We start from the raw sequence: 24,925 nt of genomic DNA on the forward strand, positions 1-24,925 counted from the left end.
TGATACGCCAAGCAAACGTAATGTTCCAATGAAACAAAGTTGGCAGAGAAAATCCTATCTCTTTAAATAACGCCCAATACAGGCAATTCCTATAGACTATAGAATTTTCCTATACATGACATTCTACTTCCCAAGGAGTTCCCAAGCCCATCAGCGGCAACTAGGCAATGTCACTGCAAGATTTCAGTATTATTTTTTTTCTAAAGAAAGTCAACACAAAAACAACTAAGTCAAGCAAAGTTCTGATCATCAAAATAGCCAGATATGAAACTGTATAGCAAGAAGTAGCACACATTTAAAAGATATTTTTAACCATGTGTCACTGCTCTTTGGTCTGTTTCCTAAAAGCCAAGTAACAAGGTGGCCAAACTTCAAGTTTTTAAAAAATATACTTAAATCTTCTGTACTTGGGAAAAAAATTACTAGCCAAAAAACTTTAATACAGGAAAATAGGAAAAAAAAGAGAAACGGTACACAGTTTCATCCAGGATATGTATTTTAATCATTGATTTAAAAAAAAATAAGGATAGAGCGCACATGGTTAAAAAATTCCAGCTGTTCAGAAGGGAAACAAAATAAAAAGTAAACATCTCCCTCTTCCCTCACCCCAGCTACCCTGGACTTTATCTAAAATCATTTAAAACTTTCTAGTATATCCATCCAGAAATGCATGTTTATATGTGTACTCACATTTATGAATACTCACCTACCATGGTACAAGCATATTTGTGATGTTCTTCTATTTCAAAACACAAATGCAGCAACTATTCCACTCTAAGCATTAGAGAATATTGCTGTAGAAAAATGTAAACATTATGATTACCTCACTACATTTTGTAAGAAGCATGATTCTGAAATAAATTCATGTGGTTTGTTTCACGCTGTCACAAGTCCCTGTCATTAATCCTCCTGACTCAAAACATGCAGCACATCCAAATCTCCACTAAAAGTGACAGGGAGAATTATCCACATAATTCTACACAGGCTCAAAGGAAAATGGAACAACAACAAAAACTTCAAATACTCGTATTTTTTTAAAAATAAAAACCTTAAAAGAGAAACAAGTCATAAGGAAAATCTACACTAATTGTCGGATTTTAAATTTCTTGTATAAACTAATACTTTAAATCAATTTGAAAAACCTAACTTCAAAAATCTAACTTCTATTGCATCGATTGAACATAGAAAGGTACAGAAATGAAGTAAGAAATGCACATATTTTAAAAATTGATATTCTAAAATCCACATCTATTTTAGATCATACATGTGAAAATAAGTAAGACCCTCTTTCTAAAAACTTCCGTTTAGGTTTTTTAAAAAGCAACTGAGGGGCGCCTGGGTGGCGCAGTCGGTTAAGCGTCCGACTTCAGCCAGGTCACGATCTCGCGGTCCGTGAGTTCGAGCCCCGCGTCGGGCTCTGGGCTGATGGCTCAGAGCCTGGAGCCTGTTTCCGATTCTGTGTCTCCCTCTCTCTCTGCCCCTCCCCCGTTCATGCTCTGTCTCTCTCTGTCTCAAAAATAAATAAACGTTGAAAAAAAAAATTAAAAAGCAACTGAAATTAGGACAAAAACCCTCAATTTTGTCATTTGTTTTGAAATCTCATCAAACTGAAACTTTATCATCTGCCTACTACATTTGAACATATTTTTAATATTTTTAATTAAAATAATTCATGGTCCTGTCCCTTATTTTTAAGTTCTTAAAAAAATCCCAATTCTGTTTATTTACATGAATAAGAAACAATTCTTTCCTTTCAACATATTCTGATCTGAAGCAGAATTTTTTATCTATCCCTAAAAACTTCATTTTTTTAAGTTTATTTATTAATTGTGAGAGAGGGAGAGAGAGCACAAGCAGGGGAGGGGCAGAGAGAGAGGAAGAGAGAGAATCCCAAGCAGGCTCCACACTGTCAGCACAGATCCCAATGTGGGGGCTCAAACTCATGAAATATGAGATCATGACCTGACCGAAAATCAAGAGTTGGACGCTCAACCAACTGAGCCAGCAGGCGCCTGTGAAACTTCATTTTTAATTAAGTTTCATTTTAATGAATCATATGATTCCCATTTTCATTCTTCTACAATTTATCTCATATGAGAAAAAATACCCTCCAAGTAAATCTGTAATTTTTTGTTATTTCAGAATTATTGATCAAGGTATCTCCTAACACTAGCAAATCTTGTCAATATCAGTACCATGATTCATGACGGAGTGAAAATCAAACTTCTGAATTGACACTCATATTAGAAAACACGTGGGGAGGAAGCTATAATTCAAATTGATCATCCAATGGGTGGAGAGAGCCTCTGAAATTTATAATCAACAGACAATTAAAATTAAAAAAACACTGCATTGCAGAGTATGTTTGGGAAGCAGATTCCATGCATTTAGTCTGCATAGTTCAGAAGATTTTGAAATCTCTTTCATAATTAGTAACGGCTTGCCTTCCATCAAAAATGCCCTTGCTGTTGGGATACAAGCGCATTTGAAAGTCAGAACACTTGCTTTTAAAAGTGCGAACTTTTTCTCCCCCGCCCCATCCCTTGTCTCTTTGGTAGCCAGATCCAACACCTCCTTCTCATCCCTCCAACTGCTGCCAGCAAGGGCCACAATGGAGAAGAAAACTACAGTAATAAGCCAAATTATTTTACCAACTTGACTCCTCTAGACACATTCATCATGATGAGTCCTGACAACCACTGATGATTAATATTGTCATTTGTAGTCAATGAGATAGATTCTTTCATCACCTTCAAAGCTGTACAAAAAAGAAGACTGGGGATGTATGGGCGGTGGGAGGCGATTTGTCTTTTATAATTTACAGAAGTGATACATTCAGCAGAAGAAAGGAAATATTTAGCAGTTAGTTAAGGGGCTCTGTCACAGGGCAAATTGAATCACCGGCTGTTTACAACAAGTCCCACACCAATTCTGCCTAGTTACCTGGCAAAATATTTCTAATTCTGATGCATTCTCATACAGAGTCCCTGCTCACACCTTGGCTGGTCACATTCCAGAGCAACTTAGAGACTATTTGCTCAGTCTTTGCAATGAACCATATGTTGCGGGCAATTTGTCATCAGTTTCAAGACATCAATCTCCTTGGCTTCTTTCAAGTAGAATTGATAGAGAAATCTCTAACACCATAAGCCAATATTGTTTCTGATACCATGATGTCTTTGTTAATTAAAATAATAGCAATAAAGCTCTGTGACCAAAAATGAATGACTTTCCCTCTTGTACAATTACATCCCCTTCTCACCTGTGTTTCTTCTTTGGAAACATAAAAATCTTCTCTCAGGTTTAGAGTCGTCTAAAATCAGCCCTTAGCATTATTCCTTTGCCTTTTCTCCTTTTTTGTCCTGAGTGAAAAATTCCTCTGGAAAACGACATTTTCTGCCTGAATTGATAGCCCAACCTTTTAATTCTAACATTTCAATACATGGACTAAGGGAGATTATATATGTGTCTTGGGTTTCATGGACTTGGGGTTGTGATAATTTAGGTTTAGATTGCTGATACTATTGGGGCATTATACAATATATAGTCTGACAGTGGCCATAAAATGGACATTTGTTACTGCAGTATGCTCCGTGCTGCTTAATGGTGTCCACAAATATTTGCAAAACATAAAAAATACTGATATTTTAATGATGCAGTAGGATTACATCAAATAAAAAGCACTTTAGCTATGGCTGTGTGACAACAAAATTTACTGCACAACAATGGCAACAGAATTTAAATGAAAAGTTCTACAGAAAAAAATAGCCTGGTTTTTTGAGGTTTATACGTGTGTGTGTTTTTATTGGTGTGCTAAATTGATTCTATACAGTAAATGGCATCATTGCCTTTACATAGCATTTTGATAATTTCCAGATGGTCTGTGTTTTCATTTTACATTGGAAATTATGAACATAGAATCATTTTCTGAAGTTTTAAATTTTTTTTTCAACGTTTTTTATTTATTTTTGGGACAGAGAGAGACAGAGCATAAACGGGAGAGGGGCAGAGAGAGAGGGAGACACAGAATCGGAAACAGGCTCCAGGCTCTGAGCCATCAGCCCAGAGCCCGACGCGGGGCTCGAACTCACGGACCGCGAGATCGTGACCTGGCTGAAGTCGGACGCTTAACCGACTGCGTCACCCAGGCGCCCCCATTTTCTGAAGTTTTAAAATGTGACATGTTTGCAAATCTCAAACCTAGGTAAACCCTATGACTATGTGAAAACACCTTTTCCATATAAATGTAACATCTATAGACCTATTCTCTACTAACTGTACAAAATCACTTTGTGCCTAAAACTAATAGAACTGTTGGCAATGACTGCATCAAAGACAGCCATTGGTGGACAGGTTATTTTATATCCCACCCATTCACTAATATCCCTTCAATCAACGCTAAAACTTCCCTCAAAAATTTTCTTTCGTTCTTTCCTCTCTTCCCCTTCCCCACAACAAGACTCTTGGCCTGGAAGGAATTTTTTCATTGCATCTGATTTCCCACAAGTCCACCTCCATAGACTATCATTTGATATTAAATCGCAGTGTTACTTCTGCCCACCCTGCTTGTGGTGATCTCGTTTCAGCTCAGTGCACGGCCTGCATTGCCATCCATTCTCCACACATGTCCTCCCCAAATATCTTGTGTTGCAGACAGCTTTGCCACAGGGTAGGCAGCCTGGCCGAGTTCCAGGAGCACGTTGTGGGTGATCCTGCTTTGCGTTTCATGTTAAGCACGGCTGGTGGATGATGCTGAAGGAATGGCTCAAGAAGCCAGATGTGACATCTAATGAAGGTTGGACCCTACCGTCATACCAGAGAATTTCCATTTGGTATGGAGCTGGATACCATGTTGGTTTCTGGCAGTCTTCAGTTTCACAAAGCACTTGCAGCTAGTATTCTTGATGTGATTATCTTTGCTGGGGAAACTGAATTAATCCAGGTTGTAAAATCCATACTGTGTCTCTAATATACTAAATAATATCATTTGTTTCATATTTGCATTTAAAGTCATAAAAAGTATATGTTTCCAACAAAATGAAAACATTCGCTCAATTAATATTAATCGAATCCCTGTTTTATGTCAGGTCCTGGGCTAGGCATGAGGGATGGGGCAGAGAGCAAGGCACCTAGAGTTTACCACTTACCATTGGATTGTGTGTGTATTTCTTTCCTTCTTCAGTGAATTGTTTTGGCACTGAAGAACTGATTCCAGAACGGTCTTCCATTCTGTTATTAATGAAAATGTTAAAGATTTGGGTATATGCCAGTATCACATCTTAACCCTGAGTTTGTTGAAGATATATCTAATTAAACCATTTCTTTTCTTGTTTGGGGTTAGTTGTCATATACCTAAAAATAGTCTTGCAAAATTGTCAAACAAAAAGAATCATACAGTGCAAAACATGTGAATTTCTGTTTCACTGCCTTTCATGCCACCTGCCAAACACACATACACATCCATACACACATGCACATGTTCACACGTACTCGCCTATTCCCCTTCCAGAAGTGACTTCTGTCAATAGTTTGATATGCATGCCATGCATTTACATACATATGTGTTCATATCACAATTATACTCCATGTCTTTTTTGTACAAATGGAATTATTTTATTGATCCATGCATTTTTTACTTAAAAATATGTCTTAGAGATCTTGCCAAGTCAATATGTGTAAGTCTACCTCTTTCTTTTCAACAGCCAAATAGTATTCTTTACCAAGGATGGACCATGTTGGATTTAACCCAGATCCCTATTGATGCATCATGGCACCATTTCTGAGCTTGAAGGAATAGCACTTTATTGCCAATTTTTTTTCTATTTTAAAGAATTTCTGCAGAAAAGCTACACCATACATATGATCTCCATTTTCAGTTTGCTATTCCTTTTCATTTGTAGTGTTTGAAATGTAGCAAAGCTCCATAAGAGAATTCTGGGTCTAATTCTCTCAGGAGTCTTCTCTGAAGTACTCATTGCTTGGAGGCATAAGTTTCAAGTTATACATTTGGTGGCAAGAATAATCTCATGATTACTTCACACTTACTGTATTTTTAAAGGATATTAATTAGTTTATGGTATCACAGCATTGAAATTTAAAACAATACGTTGGGAAAAAAATAAAATGGTCTTGTCTCTATATGACTTGGAAAAGAACATATCTCAAAAAAGTGAGAACAATAGTACAAGGCATTATTCACTTGATTGAATTCTGAAAATCTGGTCCCAGTATGAAGGAGGATGAATCAGGGTTAAATCTGTGTGCTTCGATTATAACTCTCACAGAGACCCAGACATATAATCTGCCCCTTCAAACTCCTTTTTGGCAAAGATATAAATAAATGTTAATGAAAAAATACATTATTGGGTAGGGATGATGATGTGGCTTCAAATAATTCCAAACAGCAATTTCATCCACATTGACTGTTACTGGTTGACCTTTGTCCCCTATCACAGATGATAAGCTGCTCAAAATCACTATTCTCTGGCAATCTCTCTCAGGTTGTGAGCTTTCTGATATCCCATTAGGACCAAACATGTCAGTACACACATAAGCATCAGTGATGTTTCAGAGAATGGAGTGAGCGGGGCGTTTTGTGAGAATTTCTAAGTGTAACATCATCGTTTTTATCATCTTGTGCTTGTCTTTTAAAGATCACCTGATTGAAATTATGTTCCCCTTATGTCTCTACATATTTTTACCAAGTTCTGAATAAAGCAGTTAGTTTAATTTTCAGGGTATAAGGGACTGGCTACACAAAGATTTTAGGCTCAGAAATAAGTCCCTGACCATCTATGAAGCACTTTGGAGAGTGAAAGTTTGGGGCATGATTATCACTGATTCCGGAGTATCGTCTTCTTGTCTTTTCCTTAACCCCTGTTCAGATTAGCCAATAGACTGGCGTTGTCCTTTCTACTACCACATCCCTAATCCAAATGTTATCCCAGCACACCAAAGCTGAGCAGAAATTGAAGGGGAGATCATTGTCCGACAATGGTAAATATTCAATTCCATCCCCTTTGTCCCTGGGTTTAGGAGGCGAAAGAGAGAGTCAACCTGGGAAGTGGCATTCTGTATTTAATAATGCAACCTCTATCAGCACGATGAGAAAAGCAATCATTCAGCCTTGGTGCACTGCCTCAGGAATGTTTGCCTGCTTCTACAGGCTACCTGCAGGCACCCTGCTGGTCTCAAAATTTCCCAAGCTGCTCGCGATGCTAACGCTGCCTCCAAGGCCGCATCTGATGATGTCTGGCGGCCTGTTCATTTCAAACAAATCAAAATATTCATATTTTGTGAAATCATCTTACATGATAGAGTCTATTTAATGTATTTTCAATTCCAGTGCAAAGTATGATTTCTTTTTAGCTTCTTTAATTTCCCATTATTTTCATTACAAAACTAGAAATTAAATTTCTATTATTTACTTTATACCATTTACCCTTATTTTTGATCTAATATTAGAAATTAAATTTTACCGCCTGGTTTTTACCCAAAAACTGTATAAAACAATCATATTAAAATTAAATGACCAACCACCATGACATACCGGTTCACATCTACTAGAATAGTTAAAATTAAAAAGACTGGGGGAACCTGGGTGGCTCAGTCAGTTAAGCGTCTGACTCTTGATCTCAGCTCAGGTCATGGTCTCATGGTTCATGAGTTTGAGCCCCAAGTCAGGCTCTGTGCTAACAATGTGGAGACTGCTTGGATTCTCTCCCTCCCTCTCTCTGCCCCTTCCCTGCTTATGTTCTCTCCTCTCTCTCTCTCTCAAAATAAATAAATAAACTTTAAAAAAATGAAAAAGACTGATTATACCAAGTGTTGGCAAAAATATGGGGCAATTGGAGCTTCCATCTATGGCTAATGAGAATGTAAATTGATAAAACCAACTACTGGAAAACAGTTTGGCAATTTTCTAACAAGTTAAATTTTTGCTTTTCCTGTCACCCAACAATCCTACTTCTGGATAAATGAAAACATATGTCCATATAAAGACTGCATGCAAATGTTTAGATCAGCTTCATTCACAATACCAAAAAATTAAAATCAACCCACATGTTCAAAAATGGATGTCAATTAATAAACAAATTGTAGTATATCCATACAATGGAATCCTACTCGGACAAACAAAACCAAAACCAAAAACAAATTAAACAACATGTGTAAATCTCAAAAATATTATGCTGAACAAAATAGGGCACACACAAAAAAGTTCAGACTGATGATTCCATTTATATGAAATTCTAGTAAAACTAGCGAAAGTAAATTGCTGAAGACAGAGCAGTGGTTGCATGGGTCCAGGGATGGGAGGTAGACTGCTTAGGGGCACAAAAAATTTTTGAAGAGCAGTGGAGATGTTTTATAGCTTGATTCTGGTAGTGATTACATGGATATATAAAATTGCCAAGATCTATTGAATTGTACCTAGGTGCATTTTATTTGATATAATTATACCTTAGTGAAGATTATTCTTTAAAAAATGGCCAATATTTAAAAAGAGAATTTCTAAAGTAGCAAGAAGACCCTGAAATGAACATACAAACAGGAAATCTCCCCAATCAATTGTTGGGTTGTGAACGTTGGCAAAATTTGGGGGAAACAATTAGGTCCAAAGAAGTCTTTGTACCCTTGAGCCAAAAAACATCCTGAAAATATTATGTAATCACTAGGAAAAAAAATCCATATATAAGAAAATGTTGACTTTGGTAGGAGAAATCCGTGTTATTTAGAGGAGCAGCAGTAAAATTTTAAAAAGCAATCGTCTGAATTCCTAACAATGAGAAAAAGATTCCAGAAATTTTAGCACATCAGTACAATAAGACTTTGAAGGTCATTTAGCAACACGAAAATGTGCATATCATGTTAAAGAATATAAAACTGTGTCTCCACATCACATATCAAAAATATTTTGTTTATATGTAGACAAGAATGGAACAGAAATGTGGGGAAATAAAGTTATATTTGCAGAAGTAATGATACCAGGGGAGGCTGTTCACTTATTTATGTTTATGTTACCATGTTCTTAGAAAAAGTAATAAGCAAATGTTAGAGGACTCAGGAGTGCCTTCTACATGTCTTTTTTTTTTAATTTAATATTTATTTATATTTGAGAGAGAGAGAGAGAGAGAGAGCGCTGGGGAGGGGCAGTGAGAGAGGGAGACACAGAATCTGAAGCAGGCTCCAGGTTCCAAGCTGTCAACACAGAGCCTGACCCGGTGCTCAAACTCAGAGCTGTGAGATCATGATCTGAGCCGAAATAGGATGCTTAAGTGACTGAACCACCCAGGCACCCCTCTAAGTGTCTTAAAAGCATCACAAGCTACTCTGTGGACCCTGTGCTGCTCATACAGCTGGCAAGGGGACAAATCAATGTGTCCAATGGTCTTTCGGGTACAGTTTGTGTACAGTTACCCATGAGTGAGAACGTAAGCCAGCCTTTTCTCTTCGTAGTCTGATGTCCATACTTGCTGATTTGTCACCAGTTTTTCTTTCATTTTCCCTCTATCATTTATGATTTAATGGTAATTGTGTTAGTTTTCTTCTGCTGCATAATAAATTATCATAAATGTACCAATTTAAAACAAAACACACTTATTATGACCATCTGTCATGGTTCACCATAACTCCCATGTCCCTCATTAAGTCTTGTTGATGAACTAAGTTTGGGGTTGACCACAAGTAACCCTCATATCTCCCATATGTTCCAAACTGTCTTTCAATTAAATATTCATAGGACACAGTAAGTATCTGTGTTCTTTTCTGGAGCTTGGGATCCTCTTCCAAGCTCATGTGACTGTTGGCAGAATCCATTTCCTTGAAGTTGTCGGATCAAGATCCTTATGTCCTTACCGGCTTCATTTGGGGCCACTCATGAGGCTCCTAGGGGCTGCCTTGGTTCCTTGCCACACAGCCCTCTCACAACACAGTAGTTTACTTACTTCTTCAAGGCCAACAGGAGAATTTTTCTCTGTAGGAAGGGCCTAGTATGTCTTTTTAATAAATTGGGCCCACTCAGATAATCTCCCTTTGGATTAACTCAGTCAACTGATTTGGGTCCTTAGTTACATCTAGAGTCCCTTCACCCTTGAGGAAATGTAACATAATCACCAGAGTGATATCTCATCATATTCACAGGACTGCCCACACTCATGTACACAGGTGCACTCAGGTAAGCATCTTGAGGGCCATCTTAGAATTCTGCCTACTGCAGAATTCTGTAGTATCTACAGTATTTGATAAAGAGATGATTCCTACAGAGAGTAAAACTAACCCTACATGTGTCCACTATATTTCCTGAAAGTATTGTCTGAAAAACAACAGAACAACAATGGCAGCACACACAGAGACACACATGAAAGAAATAACAAGAAATATTTCTTGCAGAGCTGATTTACCCATAAGCAAAGAAACCACTCACCTTCATATATAAACATAACAAGGCTCTCCACTCAAGAGATACGTTCTTGGCAGAAAACATGAATAGACACTTCTCTAAAGAAGACATCCGGATGGCCAACAGGCACATGAAAAGATGTTCAGCGTCGCTCCTTATCAGGGAAATACAAATCAAAACCACACTCAGGTATCACCTCACGCCAGTCAGAGTGGCCAAAATGAACAAATCAGGAGACTATAGATGCTGGAGAGGATGTGGAGAAACGGGAACCCTCTTGCACTGTTGGTGGGAATGCAAATTGGTGCAGCCACTCTGGAAAACAGTGTGGAGGTTCCTCAGAAAATTAAAAATAGACCTACCCTATGACCCAGCAATAGCACTGCTAGGAATTTATCCAAGGGACACAGGAGTACTGATGCATAGGGGCACTTGTACCCCAATGTTCATAGCAGCACTCTCAACAATAGCCAAATTATGGAAAGAGCCTAAATGTCCATCCACTGATGAATGGATAAAGAAATTGTGGTTTATATACACTATGGAATACTACGTGGCAATGAGAAAAAATGAAATATGGCCTTTTGTAGCAACGTGGATGGAACTGGAGAGTGTGATGCTAAGTGAAATAAGCCATACAGAGAAAGACAGATACCATATGGTTTCACTCTTCTGTGGATCCTGAGAAACTTAACAGGAACCCATGGGGGAGGGGAAGGAAAAAAAAAAAAAGAGGTTAGAGTGGGAGAGAGCCAAAGCATAAGAGACTGTTGAGAACTGAGAGCAAACTGAGGGTTGATGGGGGGTGGGAGGGAGGAGAGGGTGGGTGATGGGTATTGAGGAGGGCACCTTTTGGGATGAGCACTGGGTGTTGTATGGAAACTAATTTGACAATAAATTTCATATATAAATAAAAACAAAAAAAAAGTAATAAAGCATGAATAAAAAAAAAAAAAGAGAGATACGTTCTTGGGTTAAGATGAGGGTGATTAACACTAGCAGCAATTTCTCCAGTCTCCATCCGTGTCTGTGACAGACTTCACTAGCAGCCACAGTGACTGCTCACACTGTGCCCAGCCGTGGCTTCAGAATTCTTCTCAGCACAGATCTTCAAAAATCCACAACAATCAGTAGGAGATGACACACAATATGAATCCTATTTACCATCCCTGGGATGAAGTAATGTTTTCAGAAAGTGCCTATTAAAATCAAACAAATTTGAGTGCCAGACATGACACTTCTAAGAGCTTACACTCTCGTTTGGGAAAAATAAAGATATTTCATAATCCATGTGGCTTTTGTTTTTACTCATATTAACATTTACTGGGTATTTTGAAGAAAAAGACTAATTTCCTACCACTTAGATCACAAGCTTAATTTGATAGAACAAAATAGATAGAAAAAGTGACAAGTTTTTAGCTGCTAAGTGTGATCAGCAGATAGGAGTTAGTTTCTTTTAGTAAAAACCACACCCCCCGACAACCAAGAAAGGTGTGAGACAAGGACTCAGATATGAGAAAGTGCTTCAATAGAATTATTCTGGCTATAAGTAACACTAATTCACACTGGCTTTAAATAATAATGTACATCACATAGGATCAGCTATTTTGTCTGTTACGCTCTCAAGGTCTCAGCTTCTTTGTATCCATCTGCTATTCTGTCCTTAACAATAGCTTCTCCTAAAAAAATAGCTTCTCTTCTTCTTCTTCATCCTTTGTGTCAAAAGATGACTGTGACAATGACAGTAAAAGCTACGTCTTCATATTCGCAACACCTTTGCTTCAGTCCTATCGGGCTTCTAGGGTCATGTGTCCATTTCTGGGCCAGTAACAGTCACCAGAAAATGGCCATCATTTAGTAATCAATTCTCACTGGAACTTCCTGAGGGAGCCAGCTTCCCCAGGAGAACATCACTCAGTTGGGGAGAGGAAATCAGAACAAAATTAAGTTTCTGCTTAGGTCGGGGAAAGGGAAAACAGAAGTCAGATTGGCAATCAAAACTGTCCGCTTCAGATGTAGCTTCTGATTGCACCCAAACCTAACCTCCCTCCCTCAAGCTATGGGCCCTCCTCTTTTCTTTGGCCTGGCCAGATCTTGGATCCACCAAGCACAAGCATGGTGAATCATGCATCATGGAGTAGCAGCACCAGGCAGATTTGATACAGGGTCCAGACACTGCCTGCTCTGCCTAACCTGTCAACAGAGGCTCCCACTGGAGGTGAGACACCATCCATCAGAGGGCCTTCCCTCAAGCCCAATAATTTCCTGTTGCTGCCATGACAAATTACCAACTTGGTGGCTCAAGACAACAGAAATTTATTAATGTATAATTCTGGAGATCAGAAGTCTAAAATGCCTTGACAAAGCTGTGCTCCTTCTAGAGGCTTCAGGGGAGCATCCACTCCTTTGCCTTTATTACAAGCTTCCTGTATTTCTTGGCTTGTGGCCCCTCCCCAACTTCAACGTGCACCACTGCAACTTCTGTTTCAGTCTTTATGTTGCCTTGTCTTTCATCTTCCTGCCTCCCTCTTAGAAGGACCCTTGTGATTATACTGGGCCTGCTCAGCTAATCCAGGACAACCTTCTCATTTCAAGATCCTTCATTTGATAACATCAGGCAAATAAATGTTCCAGGGACTACGACATAGACATCTTTGGGGGACCATTATTCGGTCTGCCAGACCCAATTCCACCAATGGCAGGGTCTGTTCCTGGGCCTGGCCCAGGGATTCTGAAATGGCTCTTCTCTGTCCAGGAGGCCTGTAGGCCTGTTCCCACATAATTCTGCCTTTGAAAATCTACATTTGAGACTAAACCTCAAACTGGATTGCAAAATGAGCCTCCTAGAGATGAGGATGGTTCCAGTCTTACATTAACCCATGACCCTTCCATTCTCTTAATGGCCCACAAGCCTGGAATAAAAAAGGTGTGATGCGGACCAGGTTTAGGACAGGTGCCACAGATACCCTCATCACCACCATCACAGTGGGGATGGAGAAGCCAGAGGGCAGTATGAGTGCCTGGATGGAAAACAAGAGGTGAAAGTATAACCAGGTAAATTTTCCACCAGCGCTGCTCTGGGCTTGGTCTTCCGGAAGTATGCACAACCAGTAGAAAACAATCCATCTGATATATTCCACACCGTGGCTCAAGATGCTTTTTCCAAAACTCAGAAAACCACATACCACACATGTTATTGTTTTTCATAATAGTATGCAACTCACTTTTTTTTAAGTTAAATACACATATTTTAAAGAAAACTATGCATTTGCAAAGAAAATATGTATTTAAAGAAACCTCTGTGTAGCATTATAAAAAGGAAAAACCAGTACTATAAACAGAATGTATCATAAAACTAAATACAATTAAAAATGAGTAATGTCAGTAAGTTTTAGCCAGATGCCGTAATCTGTCAAGGCTCTGAGCAGAATGCCCAAGCTTTGTTTTATTAAAAAGGATCATTAGCAAGGTTAGAGGCACCATAAAGTCATGCCAATACCAGATTGAAACTTTCCCTTTAATATAACTTAACTGAAAAAAAAAAATTGAGAAGGGAAGAAGTTTCTCTTACTATAATTCAGTTTTATGTAATGTGATACTGAGGCACAAACATCATCTCTTGTGCCACCAGCAGAAAGACACCCACACTTTGGGAAATGCTGGTTGCAGGTATACAGCTGCCAAACCAATCTCTTGCTCAGGGAACACAGTGAGGGAAGGGGGTTCTACTATGCTTGGATCTTATGGACCATATCTCAGTCATGGCACATAAAAAACATAACAGCACTAATAAAGGAACTTGCTTTGGGTTACATAGCTACACAGCAGCCTAAAGAAGGCTTAACCCCAGGTGATCTGACTCCAAAGTACAGCTTATTTTGTGTCTGGAGAAGATCCAAATAAGGAAATAACTGCTTTAGGCTTTGGGCTAGAATGGACTCATTCAACTAGTTCCCTTTTTACGTGCACGTACATGTACACACACACACACACACACACACACACACACACACAGAGGGTCTAGAACCCAAGGAACATTTAAGCTCTATTCCAAATGTTCTTACCTTCTAAACAAGGGAGAGTGTCAAACTTAGCTGCCCATTGAAAACACCTAGGAAGTTTTAAGAACTACCGAGGTGTGGCCTGGGCATCCCCAAGAGTTCCAGTGATTCTGACGTGCAGTTGAGGCATTAGTCTGTAGAGGCCGTGGAGATCAACGGGAAGTGGGCTCTGTGGTTAAACAAACCTAGCTCAAATCCTGGCTGCTGTGCTTAACAGAGAAATGACCTTAAGTCATTGACTCTTAAAGCATAGGTGGCCCAATATTCCCTGTGAACATGTTAGAAATGCAAACTCTCAGACTCCACCCCAGACCTACTCAATCAGAAACTTCTGGAGTTAGGGCCCAGCCATCTGAGCTTTAACAAGTTCTCCAGGTGATTCTGATGTGCTGAAGTTTGAGAACACCTGGTATAGGCAGGTTTTCTTTCTGGGCCTCAATCTTTACAAAATGGAGATAATATCCTCTTTTGCTGTGTTGCTGTTTAAGCTCTACAAGATAATGTGAAAGGATCAAAGTTCTTGGAATACAGTAGGTGATCAATAAATGCAATAAATGTTTTTTATTCAAAGAGTAATAATTTTGAAGGGACAATCCAAATAATCTGGATGGCCCTGGAGCCCATCCTCTGGTGTGTTGGATTTTTTTTTTAATGTTTATTCATTTGTGTGTGTGTGTGTGTGTGTGTGTGTGTGTGTATGAGAGAGAGAGAGAGAGAGAGAGAGAGAGAGAGAGAGAGAGAACGAGTGGGGGAGGGACAAAGAGAGAGGGGACAGAGGGGACTACTATCCTAAGTAGTCTCTAAGCAGAGAGCCCAATGTGGGGCTCAAACTCATGAACCATAAGATCATGACCAGAGCCAAAGTTGGATGCTCAAGCGACTGAGCCACCTAGGTACTCAGATTTTTTTAAGCATAATTTTCATCTAGGATCTTCAGAAAATACATGGGACAGGTGGGGAGGGGGAAAGTGACAATGTTGTGCAATAAAAGATCCTAAAAATCCCCTCTCCCATCTCTGCCATTCTCCAGAGTCTCCTTACAGAAAGCATTTGCTCCCCACAAACCCTCTGATTCCATCCCAGCTTCCATCCGTTCACATGCCCTGAAACACTCCACTTTCCTTTTTACTCCTCTACACCTGACCTGCCTTTTATCCTTACAGACTTCTCTCTCTAGTGAACGCAGGATTTGGTCCTTTCCAATTCCTGCTTCAATGAAGAATTTCCATACAAAGGAACTAATATATTATTTACTCTGAGGTATTGAGATAAGCAACGTGCTGATAGATTTGAACACACTGAGATGATGGAAATATTCATGCTGTCCAGGTATACCTACAGAACACACATCTTCCAAAACTTAAGCACGAGTTCCCAAAAGCATGGACACAAATTTTCCAAAGTCTGATATTTCCTCTTTTACAATTTTGCTAAATCTGACTTTGAACACTGATCTAATAATTCTTTAGCTATGTATAAAATAAGTTCACACTTTCTGACCATTTTTCACAAGAAAAACTGATTGGTGGGGCACCTGGGTGGCTCAGTTAAGCGTCCGACTTCAGCTCAGGTCATGATCTCATAGTTCATGAGTTCAAGCCCCCACTGGGCTCTGTGCTGACAGTTCAGAGCCTGGAGCCTGTTTCAGATTCTGTGTCTCCCTTTCTCTCTGCCCCTCCCCGGCTTGCTCTCTCTCTCTCTTTCTCTCTCTCAAAAATAAATAATAAACATTAAAAAAATCTTTTTTAAGAATAACTGATTGGAGCCTTATACCAATTCTACAGGGCTACAAAACTGTGTATTGTCATCTCAATTCCATATGAGGCATTCTTTGCTCTTGTAGAGCCATGAGCATGATAAGCAGAACGTCCGATTCCTCTGCAAATTACAGCAACAAGTATTGAAAGTTTATATACTTTCAATATATAACAGTGAGGAGACTACATTCAAGAACATATATATTAATTTAAGATGCATATTACATCATCTATAAGAAGTAGACATATAATACATTATGCATCTACAGAGATTTATACTTTAGGACACACTTTCATATCTGCTCCTCCATGGTGGAGGCTGTCTTACTTGCTTTGTCCCCTGTGACCCTGCCACACTGGCTGGCCCTGCTCAGATCCAGCTGCTACCTGGCAGAAAGAACAATGCCTGCAGCCATGCACCATGCTGGATGGCACCTCACCAACCCATTACAACCCTAGGAGACATATTATGAGAGGAGTTCTGGGTGAAGCAGAAATGGAGAACAAATGGAAAAGTAAAGAAGAAAGGCCAAGCCACAGGAAGTTCAACTGATAGAGTTGCTCTCTTGTCCCAGAAAATGTCCCAGTCCTTACGGAGGTCTGGCTCTTCAATTCTGAGGCAGCTTCCCAGCTATGGACTCTTTCAGGTCAGCCCCACCACCGAAGAGCCCAGGACATTTTATTGTCCTTTAAGCTTGAAAGAGCCAACATACTGGTTTTATGAAGTGAAATGGTATTGAACTTTCTCCAGATTAATCAGAAAAATCCAATCTTTTCTTTTATAATTGAGAAAGAGATGGTAAAAATAATAAATATCAAGTGTTTCAGTATTGGAAGGGAATGGTTTTATTTTCCTGAACAAAAATTCTGTTTTCCACTACTGAAGGAGAGAAAACCTTTGGAGAGAAAGTGCTTTCAGCCTCTCTTCTCTTCCCCACCCTAATTCAAATATCTGTGTAACAAACAGAACAAACAACACAGTGTTGGCCAGAAAAGGACCAAGTACACAAGGTCTATGCAATTTCACATATTGGTCAGTTTTATTTAGGCCACTTTCGATTTTCATTTAAAACCGATCACATTTCATTTATTTTACCATTATTTCATGTACTGTATCAACATGCTGCTAAATTTGCTGAGTCTAAACAGAGCCTGTAGCATCCAAGGATCGGGGGCCAGATACTAGGTTCAAGTAGACCTGGCAAGTGTGGCTTGATATCCAGTGGCCTCCAGGCTCAGTGTTAACTTTCCAACACAACTCACTCTCTGAGTCAGCTCCTATTTTGTGAAACCATGATTTATGTTAAAGTCACCCTCAAGGCTTTGCTGCCCCTGCAGGGAAATATACAAATAAATATGAATACGCAAATCAGTAGGGAATAGACCATCTTGTACCTAAAATGTATATGACCCATGTGTATGTTTTTCTTCTGTTCCAGCTGGTTGCACGTGTATTTGGAATATGTGAATAATGAATCAGGAAGCGATGGTTCTTGTTTTCAAGGAGGCAAAACATCACTTCTTATCCATGTCCGTGTCTAAGACGTTACTTATCGATAAATGTTGCCACTTAGCATTCTGCCTGACCCCATGACAGCAGGCAAAGTACCTCCTTCTCCCCGACCCGTACTCACACCTGGGTGTAGGAAGCTCCTACGTGCCGTTAGTTGCAAACACGGTGTCTGTTTAAAAGATGATAAGTGAGTTATTCCAAGATAGGAAGCTCTCCTTTCCCCTCAACACCTGCATAAAAGTGCCAGGGGTATTTAAAACAAGTGGCTTGGTATTTATTTCCAAATAGCAATAGAATTACTGCTGCAGCTAGATAAATACCACGTGATGTGAAGGATAACAAACATTCTGCCGTGGCCTTCGATAGATCTGAGTTTACAGAGATTAAAGCAGACGACACTGAGAAACGCAGGCAAGTGAAGAACTTCAGATGCTTTAGATGTGACTTCCTCCCAACAGTGTGAAAAGCAGTGGAAAATTAAAAAAAAAAGTAAATGTCAAAAGCTTTGTAAAAATAATTTGGAGAAAATACTAGTATAGCTGTTAGTGTTTAAACACCTCTGGAAGTGGATTTTGACTCAGACAATGAGAAGTGGATTTTGGAACTGGGCCACTGAGACCAGTCGTTAAAAGTACATGACATTGGTGGTAGCAGGCGCGGATCTAGTAAGATTTCAGGGGCATTGCTAGCTGAAAGGATCTCTCTTATTTGCTGTTAAGTAAAATTTCTCTGTCACAGCTTTATTTCCATGGCTTATAGTTTGCTTCTCATTAACAGGCCTACATCTCTGAGGAAAATGTTATTTACCCTTTGGTGAAAATTATCTTGTTATTTCCCCAGGATAACTTTCAACTGGAATGTGGGAGGAAAAAAAGAGCAGGAGACTGTGTCAGCTATTATTTAAGCAGAAACATGTCTCTTTTTACATTGCGATCCCCAAAATAGCCATCATAGTTTAACTATGGAAACTCATTTTTGCTAAAAGTTCCATTCTTACTGATGTACATTCACAATTTCTGTTACCACCAGGAATGTATAATACTTAATGGAATGCAAATGAATAATGAAATGAAAAAATTAACAATACATTTTCTGGGGCTCTAAGATTGCACCATAAGTTAAGAGGGGAAAATCCAACGTTGGGGGTCAGGGCCCTCATTCCAGTTCCGGTTCTGTCTCAAAATGACCACAGGCAAGATTTTTTTTTCTTTTTTTTTTAAAATATTCTTTTCTACGTTTATTTATTTTTGGGACAGAGAGAGACAGAGCATGAACGGGGGAGGGGCAGAGAGAGAGGGAGGCACAGAATCGGAAACAGGCTCCAGGCTCCGAGCCATCAGCCCGGAGCCCGACGCGGGGCTCGAACTCACGGACCGCGAGATTGTGACCTGGCTGAAGTCGGACGCTTAACCGACTGCGCCACCCAGGCGCCCCACAGGCAAGATTTTTGATATCTCTAGAGCTGAACCCTCTCCTCCCTATAAAAAATAAATAAATACATAAGGTTTTTATGTCTTTCTGCTCTACCTGTCTCCCAGGATGCTGGGAGAATAAAAATTAACACAGAGTCACAAACTTTGAAAAGTTAAAAATACTATCCACCTGAAAAATGACTTTTATTAAAACCATAACTTGGAGTGCACGCTCTTCCAGAGGGCACTCTGGCTTTTGTGTTTCCTGTTACCAAAAGACAAAGATGACATAGCTGTATTTCTATGAATTTTCATCTGTTCTTATAAGAAAACTGAGACTGACCAACATTTTCATACAGTTAGAGATGGTTCTCTTTTTGAATCTGTATGACCAAGAAATCTAAAATATTAATTTGACTCAAAATCTTGCAGTGTTTCAATTCACATCAAAAATCTATACAGAGCAGGGCTTTCATTCTTTGAGGAAATCTTTTCTGAATGCCTGCCATGCACTAGGCTTGATGCTGAGCTCTGGAAATAGAGATACTATAGGAGGCATTCAGTAAGTGTTGCAAATTATTTGGACCCAAATGGGAATGAAAGAGCATTAAGAGATATTGTGAGGGGTGCCTGGGTGGCTTAGTTGGTTAAGCACCCGACTCTTGGTTTTGGCTCGGGTCATGATCTCGCAGTTGGAGAGTTCAAGCCCCACATCCAGCTCTGTGATGACAGCCCTTTCCCTACTCATTCTCTCTCTCTCAATCAAAAATAAATAAATAAGCATTAAAATAAACATTAAAAATAAACATTAAAAATAGAGAGATTGTGAATTAGTAAAGGTCTTCATTGCAGACTACTTTTTTAAATTTTTTTTTTTTTAACGTTTATTTATTTTTTTGGGACAGAGAGAGACAGAGCATGAACGGGGGAGGGGCAGGGAGAGAGGGAGACACAGAATCAGAAACAGGCTCCAGGCTCTGAGCCATCAGCCCAAAGCCCGACGCGGGGCTCGAACTCACGGACCGCGAGATCGTGACCTGGCTGAAGTCGGTCGCTTAACCGACTGCGCCACCCAGGCGCCCCAGCAGACTACTTTTTTAAAAAAGAGTTTATTATTTTCAAATATGACCGTAACTCAGATTGAGCTAACAAAAGTAACTGTTAACTATTATCAGAATTAAACAGATGTTACACACAATTAGGAACTCTATTTGAACATGTATATAAATACTTTTAAAATAGTCAAGAAATATTTAAAATAGACAAGAAACTTTACTCATCCACCATTTTGTCCACACTGTTAATTTATATATTCTTATAATTGACAGAGAAAAAAAAATTCAACTGTTTCTACCTAAGTAATCAAAATTTCGATATAGGTAGAGACCAAACCAAATCCATACATCCTGTTGGGTTTCTGTGTCTCTTCTACACTCTGCTCTTCGATTCCATTCACATCACATTGAGAACTTCCTTCTTAGTTATGCTTGTGATTAACTGTGAAGCTCCCTGGACATGAGAAGTGTACAGACACTCAGTGCTCCCATCAGAAGACTTCCTCACAGTCCAAATTATAAACATCGACGTTCTCACTTAGAATGCAAAAGAGGATGAGTGAGGAATGCAATTGAAAATAACTTAAAGCCTTCAGGGCTTTTTAAAGCTTTGATAGTTTCTTTTTAATGTTTATTTATTTATTTTTGAGAGAGAGAGCACGAGAGAGAGAGAGAGAGAGAGAGAGAGAGAGAATCCGAAACCCAGCTCCAGGCTCCGAGCTGTCAGCACAGAGCCCGACGCGGGGCTGAAATCCAAGAACTGCAAGATCATGACCGGAGCGGAAGTCAGACCCTCAACCAACCGAGCCACCCAGACGCTCCTTTAATGTTTAATAATTTTAATCATTATGTTCACAGAGACCTATAAATGGTATCAGCACCAAAGAAGATCCTGCCCTATATCATTACTTTATTATTAATAAACTTTTGTTTGTTGAAACTGTTTCGTGTAAAAATAATTGAGACACAGCAGGCCGTCTGCGATTTTAACAGACATTGTTTTGCTGCTGGAAGCTTCTGCCAGGATGTCATCTACACGTGACCCACAAGTACATTTTGTTACCGAAGGAAGAACGGGCATCGTGTTAGGATCCCCCTTCTCGTGGACCCCAAAGAAGGAGGAAAGACTTCTACTGATTTAGAAGTTTGAAAGCAAGTGAAAAAAGCTTTTCACTCCCCAAAGCATTCTTCTTGTTTAGAACACGAAGCAATTCAAATTCACGCCCCAGAATATCAAATCAGATCATTTAAGAGGAGGGGGGAGACAATTTAAGGAAAAAAGTCTGAAGGAAGCCATGTGTCATTAATTCAGTTATAAATTATTAGCCAAAAGCAGCCTCTCAGCATTTGTATTTGATGAACAAAAATTGATTGCTTCAAGGGCATTTCAGTCCTTTTGATGTTCCCATCTTTTAGCCCACCGCAAATCTGAATCCTTAACAGAATGATTATAGCATTATAGTAATCCTGAGAGCCAATACGAAAGGATTTGCAAGAGCAACGGAGATCAATAGTTTGAAAAAAGAATGTCTTTTTGAATCGACAGCGCTGTCTCGCCTGATCGTGAACCTGAACAAAATAAGTGGGGCCTGAGTACACAAGCCGTTGCTCTGGCCGAGCAGAGCTGCCCCAAGGAGCCGGGGCCCAGCGTGCTTGAATAGGCCTGAGCGCTGAATATTTCTAAAGGATTAAACTCCAACTAATGGCAACCCAAAGATATTTTGCAAACAATCGGCCTCTCCCCCAAATAGTTAAGATAATACATTATGGGTCCCAGTTTTGTATTCAAAAGACTGGGTTCAGCTACAGGTTCAACATTTGCTTTTGCACAGAGTTTGAGATTATGGGAAATTGGATTAGAGGTAACGTTGTCTTAATGGCTATCTCCTCTGGGCCACTTTGAAATCAAGGATCCGCCGCAGTATTTCAGGGTAGACTGGAGAGAACCCTGTCCTTAACACGCAACATATTAGAAAACCCAATGGGCCAGAATTGTTTAAAGACACAATCGCCTGCTTCTATGGGACTTCCAAGTTGTAACATCATTTGATACCTCAAAAGACAGAGAAAGGCAGCTGACTGTTCAAGGCTCCTTGAACAATTCGAGGATTAGCATAAAATTATACATAAAGGAGGGTAAGTACAGCAGTGGCACTTGCTCACCACAGTAGGGGCATTGTTAGGAAACGCAAATGGACTCAGTGAAAGTGTGAAGGCATCTTAACATTGTCTGAGGACCTGCATGTTTTAACATTGATGTATATATCTTCCAGTTCTTTGTTTCCTCAACAAGAGGCCAGCTTAGTCCACTGGAGAGAGGCGTCAGGAGATTTCAGATGGCACACATCTGGAGAACATCCCATGGAAAATTGTGAATGGCTAAGTAATCTCTTTCAGTACCAAGACAAGGAGTGGTAATTTATGGTTTAACAGACTACGAAACCTGACATTAATTCTGAATAACAAACCTTAAACCAAATGATTTGGAAGAGTAGAATATACCACAGTGATTAACAGAAGGAAGGCAATTATTCCGAATGACATGAGTTTCACATTGTCTCAAAGAGGGAAAAAAAAAAATCTTTTCTCCGTCAGAGCTCATGTTTTCGGCCACTCCATGGGACGGCCTTGCCGGCCCCGCTCTGCTGTGATGGCATTGATCCGCACGTTGTCCGCATCTATAAGAGTGGCTCAAATTAAAAGCATGTTAAAGTCACAATCCCCGAGAGGTGTGCTGGAGCAGATTACACATTTTATTTGGAGGCTATGCATGATAACATGTGATCCTTAAAGTTAACCTTTTTTTTTTTTTGAAGCCGTTTAAAATGTTTTGTAGCTGTTCTTGTCTAAACGAACCAAAAGAAGGATAAGCAGGAACTGGCATAAATAATAGCTGCCTTAAAAGGGGGCAGCAAAATTGATCGTTCTACAAATGGCAGCCACCTGTACCAGGAAAACTCAAAGAATGAGAATAAGTATTTGAAGAGAAAGAATAATTGGAGATGTGACAGCAAGGAATAGAAATCACTCCCCAGAAGGTGTTTAAAAAGCTCTTCTCTCTCCTACTTAATCACTGTTCCCTGAGGCCCATAAATTAAAATGCAGTGCATATGTTATATGCATTATAAGTATGAATACTTATGTTATCTAAAGCATCTTAACTTTGCCCAGCTTGTTTTCATACTGCCAGAGTCAATTCCATTAATGACCTAAGAACAACAAGATCTTCCAGGGAACTGTTCTGCATCACATCCTCTTACAATTTTATTAAATTAGCATATTGATGGTCTGTTACTTAAGGCCCTCTTATTAATGCCTAAGCAAAATCTTGAGTTCTCTAACTAATATAGATTTAGAATTCTTTCCTTTAGCAAGGGTATAACAGATATTTTACTAAATTTTGAAAGAAATTGGTAAAAAAAAAAAAAAAAAAAAGTAAAGCTCTTGCTGGCAATTTATCTCCAGGAATGAAGACGGTGCCACTTGAGGTAGCCAGTTTAGATCTAGCTTTGTTACATTAACACACATGTTTTAAAGGTATCTATGGTTAGGAAAAGAAATGCAGCTTCCTAATTGTTAAAAGGACGAAAACTATTTAATTCTAAATCTTCAGCAAATTAGGAGTTCAATTCAACCACTATGATAGGCATCAAAAGGCCCTGTCATAGAGATCTGAAGGCGAAGGAGATATTTCAAGGATTTTGAATTTATTAGGGTAACCTATGTGTCCTCAAATGTGCCATTAGTACTATTACTTCATTATCGCCAATGTCACCTAAAAGCTGGTACCAATAAAAAAATATGTGTTATTCCGAAGGGATTTTGGCAGCATTCATAAATGGAAGAGCCATATGGAAGCAATGAGAGAGCAGGACAAGCCAAGCGACACCAGGCAATGCCAATCTTCCCTGAGGACTTCCCTTAGGACAATACACCCAGGATATGTGTCATGGAACACTTGTCCTGAAAAACGTTCTCCACAGAAAAAGGATTCCATGGTCAACTTGTTCAGGAATGACTACAACTCTACACCAATTGGAGAATCACAATGTGTACCATTGTATAAAGTCTTTAAGACGCCTCAATAAAGAAAAGAGCTGAACTAGGTATAAATCCAGTATTTCACAGGATATTTGAAAATGGAACTTTTTTTTATTCATTACACTCATTAACATCTGAAAACAAGAGTCCTAAGGAATATACTTTGGGAAATTCGGCGATAGCCACCCTCCAGACTGGGTTCGGGGCTGACCCAAAGTGAGGATTACTCTGCTTTGAGATTCGACTTTAGTTGATACCAGAAATGTTACACAGTTTCTTTCTTAAACATGAATTAGCTCTCTTACAAATATTCTTCACTGAATTTGAACCATATCTCAAACACTGGGTTAGAAATAAACGAATGTAATCAATCCTCATTTATTAAACTTTCAGCTCAATTATAAAATTAGACTAATTCTAAATTTACATAACTAAACCAGATGAAATGTTCCAAGTGTTCCAAGTGTTTAAAAGTCCTGTTTGGGGCACCTGAGTGGCTAAGTCAGTTAAGCGTCTGACTCTTCATTTTGGCTCAGGTCATGATCCCGTGGTTGTGAGTTCCAGTCCCATGTCAGGCTCCATGCTGAGTATGGAGCTTGTATGGGATTCTCTCTCCCTCTCTCTCTCTCTCTGCCCCTCCCCTGCTCATGTACTCACTCCCTCTCTCTCTCAAAATAAATAAATAAA

This window comes from Herpailurus yagouaroundi, unplaced genomic scaffold (assembly GCF_014898765.1).
Source record: "Herpailurus yagouaroundi ecotype Mexico unplaced genomic scaffold, PumYag 139, whole genome shotgun sequence".
Lineage (NCBI taxonomy): Eukaryota > Metazoa > Chordata > Mammalia > Carnivora > Felidae > Herpailurus > Herpailurus yagouaroundi.